The sequence below is a fragment of the Mastomys coucha genome, unplaced genomic scaffold (assembly GCF_008632895.1).
Source record: "Mastomys coucha isolate ucsf_1 unplaced genomic scaffold, UCSF_Mcou_1 pScaffold23, whole genome shotgun sequence".
Lineage (NCBI taxonomy): Eukaryota > Metazoa > Chordata > Mammalia > Rodentia > Muridae > Mastomys > Mastomys coucha.
Window position 1 is genome coordinate 46,793,389 of NW_022196906.1, and position 9,531 is coordinate 46,802,919.

Here is a 9,531-nt window from a genome sequence, read left to right on the forward strand (position 1 = left end):
AATCTTCTTTCAACAAACCCAAAAGATGATAGCCACACAAACATAATTCCACCATGAACAACAAATATAACAAGAAGTAACAAACATTTTTCTTTTCCTTAATATCACTTAACATCAATGGACTCACCCCCCCCAAAAAAAGACATAGACAGACTGAATATGTAAACAAGATCCAGCATTTTGCTGCATACAGGAAACACACCTCAGTGAAAAAGACAGACACTACCTCAGAGTAAAAGTTGGAAAACAATTTTCCAAGCAAATGATGCCAAGAAACAAGCTGTTCTTTATTCAATTGGAGTAGCCATTCCAATATTGAATAAAATCAACTTTCAACTAAAAGTTATCAAAAAAGATAAGGAAGAACATTTCATACTGATCAAAGGAAAAATCTACCAAGATGAACTCTCAATTCTGAACATATATGCAGGGGCATCCACATTTATAAAAGAAACTTTACTAAAGCTCAAAGCACACATTGCACCCTTCACAATAATAGTGGGAGACTTCAACACTCTACTCTCAGCAATGGACAGATCATAGAAACAGAAACTAAACAGAGACACATAAAACTAACAGAAGTTATTAAACAAATGGATTTAACAAATATCTATAAACATTTCATCTTAAAGCAAAAGGATATATCTTCTTCTCAGCACCTGGTACATCTTCCAAAATTGACCATACAAAACAGGCCTCAACAGATACAAGAAGATTGAAATAATCCCATGCATCCTATCAGATCACAATGGACTAAGGCTGGTCTTAAATACCAACAAAAACAATGGAAAGAACACATACACATAGAAGCTGCACAATGCTCTACTCAATGATAACTTGGTCAAGGAATAAATAAAGAAAAAATTAAAGATTTTTTAGACTTTAATGAAAATGAAGACATATCATACCAAAACTTATGGGACACAATGAAAGCAGTTGTAAGAGGAAAACTCATAGCTCTAAGTGCCTCCAAAAAGAAACTGGAGAGATTACACTAGCAGCTTGACAGCACATCTGAAAGCTCTAGAACAAAGAGAAGCAAATACACCGAAGAGGAGTAGAACACAGGAAATAATCACACTCAGGGCTGAAATCAACCAAATAGAAACAAAAAGAACTATACAAAGAATCAACAAAACCAGGAGCTGGTTCTTTGAGAAAATCAACAAGATAGATAAACCCTTAGCCAGACTAACCAGAGGGCACAGAGACAGTATCCAAATTAATAAAATCAGAAATGAAAATGGAGACATAACAATGAAATATGTCTTAAAATAATTATTCTGTTTGGTGAATATTAACAGCTGAAAATATTAAAATCATGTTCTACAAACATCATGGAAATATTGATAATTTTTCTCACTGTGCTTGAAATTAGCATTTTTAATGTTTAACTTCAAAGAGTTTTTGCTATTTTGAAATTTTTAAAATATACTTAATGATAAAATAATTTCTCTCCTAGAAACACAGATAATCTTTTTTAAGTAAACTTATAGTTAGACAATGTACACAGATATATAATGCATTTTAAATACTCTTTCACTATGTCAGGTGGTATCATATAAGGGCTTTTGAATATATTTCTTAATGATTCATTTTCAATATTTTATGCTCTTATACTATGCTTAATTCCCAAAGAATATTTTGTATGTTTTGAATCAATTTAATATTCAGTATTAGATATAGGATCCTCAGTGATTGATAGTATTAAATGTTCATTAATGATATTTTAGGGTATGAAAGGATGCGAATATAAAAGTTGAACAAATTTTTATGTATTATTTGATTCTCAAAATACTCAATTTTATTAATATATTTGATGCATAAAATGCATTTAAATAATAAAAAATGAGAAAAGAAAAGAAAAGAATAGGGAAAAACCAACTGAAATGGAGGACATTTTGTTTCTAGAGGAGATGCTCACACAATGAGTGCAACAAGCCCTCCTCTGGTCTCCAGTGCATCCACCCTGCCTCTCAGGAACTTGGAGGGTGCTTGCTAGAGTAGGTGCACATGCATTAGCCATCAAAGACCAAACAAATCCCCTCCCATAAGTCAAAGACTAGAATTTACACTCCTGCCACAGTGATGGCGCACACCTTTAATCCCAGCACCTGCGAGGCAGAGGCCAGCCTGGTCTACAGAGTGAGTTCCAGGACAGCCAGAGCTATACAGAGAAACCCTGTCTCGAAAAACCAAAAAAAAAATAAAAATAAAAATAAAAAAATAGAATTTGCACTCCCTTCAGAAATAGATAAAACCAAAGATGAGTGAAAGAGGACTGGTCAGGAGCATGGCTAACTTCTTAGAATCCCACACTTGTCGTTTTACAGAAGGGGAGTAAGATTTTGCTACACCTAGTATAAAGACTGTGAAGATTAAGTATGAGGGTGTATTTGTCAATCATCCCACAGAAGGACACCATGGGAATAATGAAACACTGATGCATATTGATAGCAGCAACACTGGTGCATAGAAAAGAGTGAGAGAATGAGGAGGAGGACGAGGACGAGAACAAGGACAAGGTGGAAGAAGGGAAGATCAATCAACCAGGTCTAATTTCTTGGAAAGGGAAGGAATAACAACTTTTTTTTTAAAAAAAGATTTATTTGTTTATTTATTTATTTTATGTATATGAGTACACTGTGGCTGTCTTCAGACACCCAGAAGAGGGCATCAGATCCCATTACAGATAGTTGTGAGCCACCATGTTGTTGCTGGGAATTGAACTCAAGACCTCTGGAAGAGCAGTGAGTGTTCTTAACGGCTGAGCCATCTCTCCAGCCCCTGAATAACAACTTAAATAAAGGTGAAATGAAGTGCTTACTTTGACAGTGCATATACTAAAATTAGGTTAATACAGAAAAAGTTAGCATGGCCCCTGCACAAGGTTGACATGCAGATTCCTAAATCTCCACCCCACCCCCACATACCACTCCTTTTGTATATTTCATTATTACTCTTTGGATACCAGTTTGTTTTCTAATGAGAGGTAGAAAGGGCATGGATTTGATTGGGAAAGGAGGCAGGAAGGTGTTGGGAAGATTAAGGACAAGGGAAGCCATAATCAGAATATATTATTGTATAAAAAAAATCTGTTTTTAGTAAAATAATAAATAAATAAATTAAATAAATAAATAAATAAATAAAAAGTTAAAGAGTAAAAGGCAAGGGTATAGAACAAGGCCATTGGTGGAAATAAAAATTGGTACATACGCTGTGAAAATAGCGCTAAAATTCTTCCAAAATCTGAAGGAAAAAGTACTGCATAATCTATTCATATCACTCCTGTGCACATACCCAAAGGAAATGAAGTCATCATTATAAAATCTATGGTTGCACACTTCCTTTTGTCTGACACTAACCACAATGGCTAAGACATGGACTCAGTCTCTATGCCCATCAACATGTAAATGAAGTATATATACATGTATGAATGTATGTATGTATGTATTTACCTACAATGAGGTGCTATTCAATCACAAAGAAAAATAAGATCCTTTTATTTACAGCAAGAGGACATATGTTAATCAAAAGAAGCCAAATACAGAATGATAAGCATATAAGTATCATGATCTTTCTCATATATGGTAGGTTGAAAAAGAACTCAAAAGGAAGGGGAAGTATGAGGGACTCAGAAAAATACCAAGGTTAAAGGAGAGTGGGCAGACACCATAAATGTACCTATATAGAAATATAGCATTGAATCCATTAATTTGTGCAACAAACAAATGTTAGTCTTTACATATATATATATATATATATATGTGTGTGTGTGTGTGTGTGTGTGTGTGTGTGTGTGTGTGTGTGTGTGTGATTTAGTTTTGCATGTAAATACATATACTATGTGCATACTTAGTGCCCACAGAGGCCAGAGAGGAAATCAAGTCCTGTAGACTGTGAGCTGCCATGTGGATTCAAGGAACAGAATCTGGGTCCTCTGCAAAAGGAGCCAGTGTTCTCAACCACTGAGTAGTTTCTCTAGCCCCAATATTATTTCATGAAAGTAAAGAAGAAAGGAAGGAACAAAGGAAGGAGAGAGAAAGAATTCTCAGGTAAGGGCTTCTCCGTAAAACTCCATTTTCTTCCATCTAATATAAAATGATTTTTAAAAGCCAAAAAAAGAGATAGGTAAGTGCTTATATATTGTGAGACTTCCTTCCTACTTCCCAAGAATTTCCCAGAATGTAGAAATGCACTGACTGGCTAGCTAGCCTTGAATTCAGGGAGTTTTTCCTGCCTCTGCCTCCCAAGTGCTAAGATTAAAGCCATGCACTACCACATCTGGCTGTGCTCTTAAAAAGAATAATTAACAGACTTGATCTATTGCACAGATTTTCAAATCTTCTCCAATTCTTTCTCCGGAAACATTAATGAGAACACATTAATCACCAGTCATTATACTAAGTGCTAGACATCTAAAAATAAATAAATAGGAAAGGGGAGTTTGTCACTCAAAGGGGGACAAACCAGATTGATATGCCACTAAATTCGGTGCCAAGTGATGATGCCACAGACATTGTGCAAGCCACAACAGCAAATTGAGCAGTTACCTGCTTGGCAGATGTGGGGCTCTTCACTGAAAATCTACCAGACTCCTGACTAGGAAAGGGTAAGACAAGGAAGAGAGGGAGACCCCCAGTCTGGGTTGGCAGAAAGATCAGGACAAGTACCTGTGTGCTCCTCTTGTGGGGCTTAACACCTCCATACCCTGGCAATACAATGCTGTCTTACTTGCATGATAACCTGTGGACAACAATTCTTGACAAACTTGACAAACTGTTGTGTGCAGTATTGTAGTGTTCTGTGAGAAATCAGCTTGTTCAAACATTTCACAATGAAATGCCCATTGATATTTATACCATTATCATTATTATTATTATTATTTCTGGAAAAAATACTGATGTAAAACAATGTATTTTTTAATTTTTTAAAGATTTATTTATTATATATATGTATATATATGTATGTATATATATACATAGGTATATGTGTATGTATTATATACATGGATATATGTGTACACATTATATACATAGATATATGTGTATACATATACGTATATATACAGCATTGCTCTCTTCAAACATACCAGAAGAGGGCATCGGACCCATTACAGATGGTTGTGACCCACCATGTGGTTGCTGGGAATTGAATTCAGGACCTCTGAAAGAGAAGTCAGTGCTCTTAACCGATGAGCCATTTTTCCAGCTCCCAAAACAATGTATTTTTAATCATGAGAATTTCACTCATGCAAGTAAGTCATAGGGTCAAGGTAGAAGTTGAGGAGATGGATCAATTGGAGCTAAGAGTAGCATAAGTAGACACTTCTTATTCATCGATATATTGAAACAACTGCTATTAGACAGAAAAAAACTCTATCATTGATTCTAGACACTCAGAAAAAGACATAAAGTGGGAAAGGTGGTTATTTGCTATTGTTTGTTTGTTTTTGGTCTATTTAAATGTATGTTCATGAGCCAGATATGGGGAAGGGTTACACAAAGTTCAACACTTGGGTTTGCAGAAATGACTTATTCTTTTCTCCTGGTGTTACTAGCCGTGTGTCCAGTTTTGGATGAGGACATTTGCTAAGACCATGATTAAATATGTAGTGTTCATAGAATATCTGGGAACTGTGTAAGTGAAAAGTCTTCATGATTCCAAAGCCAGTGTTGTGAAGTGGAGCAGCAGATTCCAGAGACACCATCCAAGACTACGCCTCCATCTACAATTTACAATGCACTATGCAGGAACTGGGCTGAAGGTTACCGGCCCTTAGAAAAATCTTTGCTCATGCTGATTATGAAAAGCTGAAGCGAAGAAAGTGGTATTTTAAACAGAGGAGGAAAAACAAGCCTTTGAAACTATTTCAAACACATGCCTTGCATGAAAATTACAAGTTAAATACTCAGTCAAACTCATGTTGAGCAGCTACAGTGTGCAAAAGAATAGACAAAGGGATTGCAGGATCCTCTGCTCTCACATGTAGATAATTGCCAATGAATTAAAGAGACTGGGAAATGTGGCCCACCCTTCTCCCCACCAGCCTATAGGGACAAAGGGAGCAGAAGGGGACAGGAGGTGGGTGGAGTGGGCAGAGGGGGGTGGGGGGCAGGCAAAGTTCAGACTGCTGTGTGTGAGGGAAGGACTTCTAGGGATCATTGCAGTGAGACAAATCTACTTTATTGTTCCAGGGATAGAGTATATAAGGGCTTTTAGGGGTACAAGTGGAAAGGCTTGTTCGTCATAGCATCAAGTTGGGCTGGAAGGGCTGATTGGATGTAATACAACACCTAATTATCATATGGGTGGAAGAGAGAATGGGACTTGTGCGCTAAGATATACAGCTGCTTGTAGAGAGGTTATTTTTCAGACAAGACCTGCTACCTATGTAGCACTCTCCAGACAGGGTGAGGCAGAGAAAGGGAAGCCCCGCTGAATAGGGGAGTCCTCCATTTTGCACCAAGCTCAGAAAAAAACATCTGGACATGGGGGACTGAAACCTTAATAGCAGAGTTCTCCAACAAGGAAGTGCAGGGATAAAATAAACCTTAACAAATATAAGTATCCTAGGGATGGATTTGGCTAAGGACTACTGTTAAGGTTAGGAGGTGTAGAGGCAACTGAATAGATATACTGTTTGCCTAGCATGCACAATACCTTGGATTCAACATAAAATTAGGTGTTGTAGAACATGCCCATAATCCTAGCACTAGGGAGGTAGAGGCAAAAGGATCAGTTCAACGTCATTCTCTTTTACATAAGGAGTTCGAGGCCAGTGTGGGCTATATAACATCATGCCTCAATAAATAACTTAGATAATTAAGTAATTAAAAGAGTTGGGAGAGTGCTAACGAACAAATGAAAAGCATGCCTTCATGTCATAAATATATGACTTACTTGCTTTGTGGCCTCTTGCTCAACTTGTTAAGCCTATTTTCTCATCTGTAAAGGAAGCGTCTTCAAAGGCACGAAGGATAGAAAACAGAACTCAAGTTATGCGTTGACCCTAACCAATCAGCGCTATCTCTTGGGGGTTGTATGGCATGGGTTCTAAAACTACTTCCGGGTTCAGTAGCAGGTAGGGTAGGTTAACAACTAGCATGAATTTTAAAATGTAGAATGTTGGAGGAAGAGAGATGTACATAGTTATCCGTTTGAGCTGATGATGGGGATGGCTTCCAGCTCTAAATACAAGGGGATGGTTTGTGCTCACACCCTCTGAGTATCTCGTGCATGCTTGCCACTGCTCCGCATTGAGATAACACAAAGCTAATCACAGAGACCCAGCATTCAAAGAATTTGAACTATTTTAAAAACAGAAATGCATGTTCATCTAGAGTACAGTATGACTATGTTATCATGTAACTATACACCAAGTGCTGCATGCACATAAAAAGGAAGATAGCCCTGTTCGGGGATGTGGCTCTCAAGGACTGACTTTGAAGAGAAATAAGGGGTTTCTAAGCATAATAGGGAAACAGAGTTACACGTATGGCAAAATGCTTATTATACTTAGGAAAGAGCATGGTGCCCGGTAAAGATACAATATCGGGTGCTTGCTCAGGGATAACAAGAAATATCCAGAAAACTTTAATCAAGACAATTTGGCAAAATCTTTGTGGGCTAAAATACAAGGTATAATTAGGCAATAAGGATCCAACAAGATTTCTTAAATGTAAATACTTGAACTTAAAACAAAAGTTCCTCCAAAGCCCAGAAAAATCCAGAGTGGATGGTCAGGGCATGAAATTCTGCATCTGAGGCAAAGGGGCCAACATCTGCATAACAATGCCTGAGAGAAGGGGACCAGGACTCAAGCCAGGGGCGAAACAAGGCTCTCAGAAAACAATAATGGCAAACTCAGGAAGAAGTCAGTGTAAGAAAATTCCAGCTTGATGAGAGGAAAGGAAGCTTTGATTGGTCAGAAAAAATTTATGGAGAAAGCTGATGCTGAAACCAGAGATGTTGAATGACTAGTGTCCATGAGGTCAGGCAGAGAGCAACTAATGAGAGAATTCAAACCCATGGCCCTTTCTATTAAGTCATTTGTTTCTATGTATTTAGTACTTGGTAACATAATGTGTGTCCCACAGATGTACCTAGTATTCGTTGGCTTAAGAATATCAAGATCTTCATTATCAAATTTAAGAGCATTAGAAAACAGTCAACAGCAGATTACATAACTGAGTTGGTAAAGGCACTTGCTGCCATAACATAGGACCTGAGTTCAATATCCAGAGCACACATATTAGAATGCTAGAGCTGACTACGAGGAGTTGTCCTGTGACCTCCACACAGGTACAGTATTATGTGTGCACATGCAAAACACAGAGAGAGAGAGGATGGGAGGGAGAGAGAGGAAGAGAGAGGGGGAGGGAGGGAGAGAGAGAGAAAGGGAGTAAGAGAGAGAGAGAGAGAGAGAAGAGAGTGAAACTAAAAACTGTAAAAACCAACGTTAAACAGGATTATTTCTATAGCACCTTACAGAGTCTCTGCTATATTATCAGTGTACTTCTGAGTCCAATAGCCATGGCATGCAGCTGGGAGCAGCTCTTCAGGGAGCCCCCCCCCCCCATCACGGGATGGGCATTCCAGAGCAGCCTAGAACCAATTGTCTGAAAGTACCTGTAGAATGTTTTAGAGATCTTTCAACTTGAGTAAATATAGTTTATTTTTATCATCAGTTTTCTACAAAGAAGTCATTTTTCTTTCTTTTTTTTTTTTTTGAGGCAAAGAGATTTTATTTCATAGGGCAATAAAGCACAGGCAGAGAGACCGCTCAAGTGGGAGTCAGTGAGCATAAGAGATGAGTTGATGGGGGGGGTGACTGAGATGAAACACAACCAGTGCAGTTAACAACACCTACAGAAGAGCTATTTCTAGGGAGCTAGAGGGAACGGGGAAGCAATTGAAGGAACAGGAAGCCAAGTGTGGAATGTACCAAACACACTGAAAGGGGTTCTTCCCATCTCTGCAAGCTCTAGGACTGCATTCCAACTACAGATTTGCCTTTTCTTGTCAGCCCGTGGTTATTTGACAGCCTTTAGATGACTTTTTAATTTCAGCTTCCCCAACGCAAACATCTCTAGGATGCCCACCATCATGGCCTGTTTGGGAGATGAGTTTGACTTCATATTTAACTATGGTTTATCCACATTATGGATAAATGTGCATGCAAAGTGAGAGCCAGCTCAGCCTCAGAAAGAGGCATCCCCTCAGGCAAGAACGTGGCTTGCTGAGGACTAGTACTTGGTAGGAATTAGTCAAAGGAAATCCTTTCTCCAAGCAAAGTGCTTGAGAGCTCATGGCCTGCAGGTAGAACACAAACGAGTTTCAGTTCCCGCTCACCTTCTGCAACCTATCCATCCTTGGACAGGATGCTGTCAGACTAATTGTGGACAGTATCTCTCCCCATCTCAGCCTTCCCCTTTAGGCCCCGTGGTATATGCTTTGAAAGGGAACAAGATTACTTCCCCCTTCTAGCTTAAATGTCCAAAATCAGAATTTTGTCATCCTGGAACTCTA

At 38.3% G+C, this 9,531-nt stretch overlaps 1 non-coding gene across 1 annotated transcript; it reads left to right on the forward strand.

The window, feature by feature from the left end:
- The first annotated feature begins 2,819 nt into the window (after positions 1-2,819).
- Positions 2,820-2,927, forward strand: LOC116074045. Its single transcript, XR_004112028.1, has one exon. It is a non-coding gene; the product is annotated as a U6 spliceosomal RNA (small nuclear RNA).
- Positions 2,928-9,531: the final 6,604 nt, after the last annotated feature.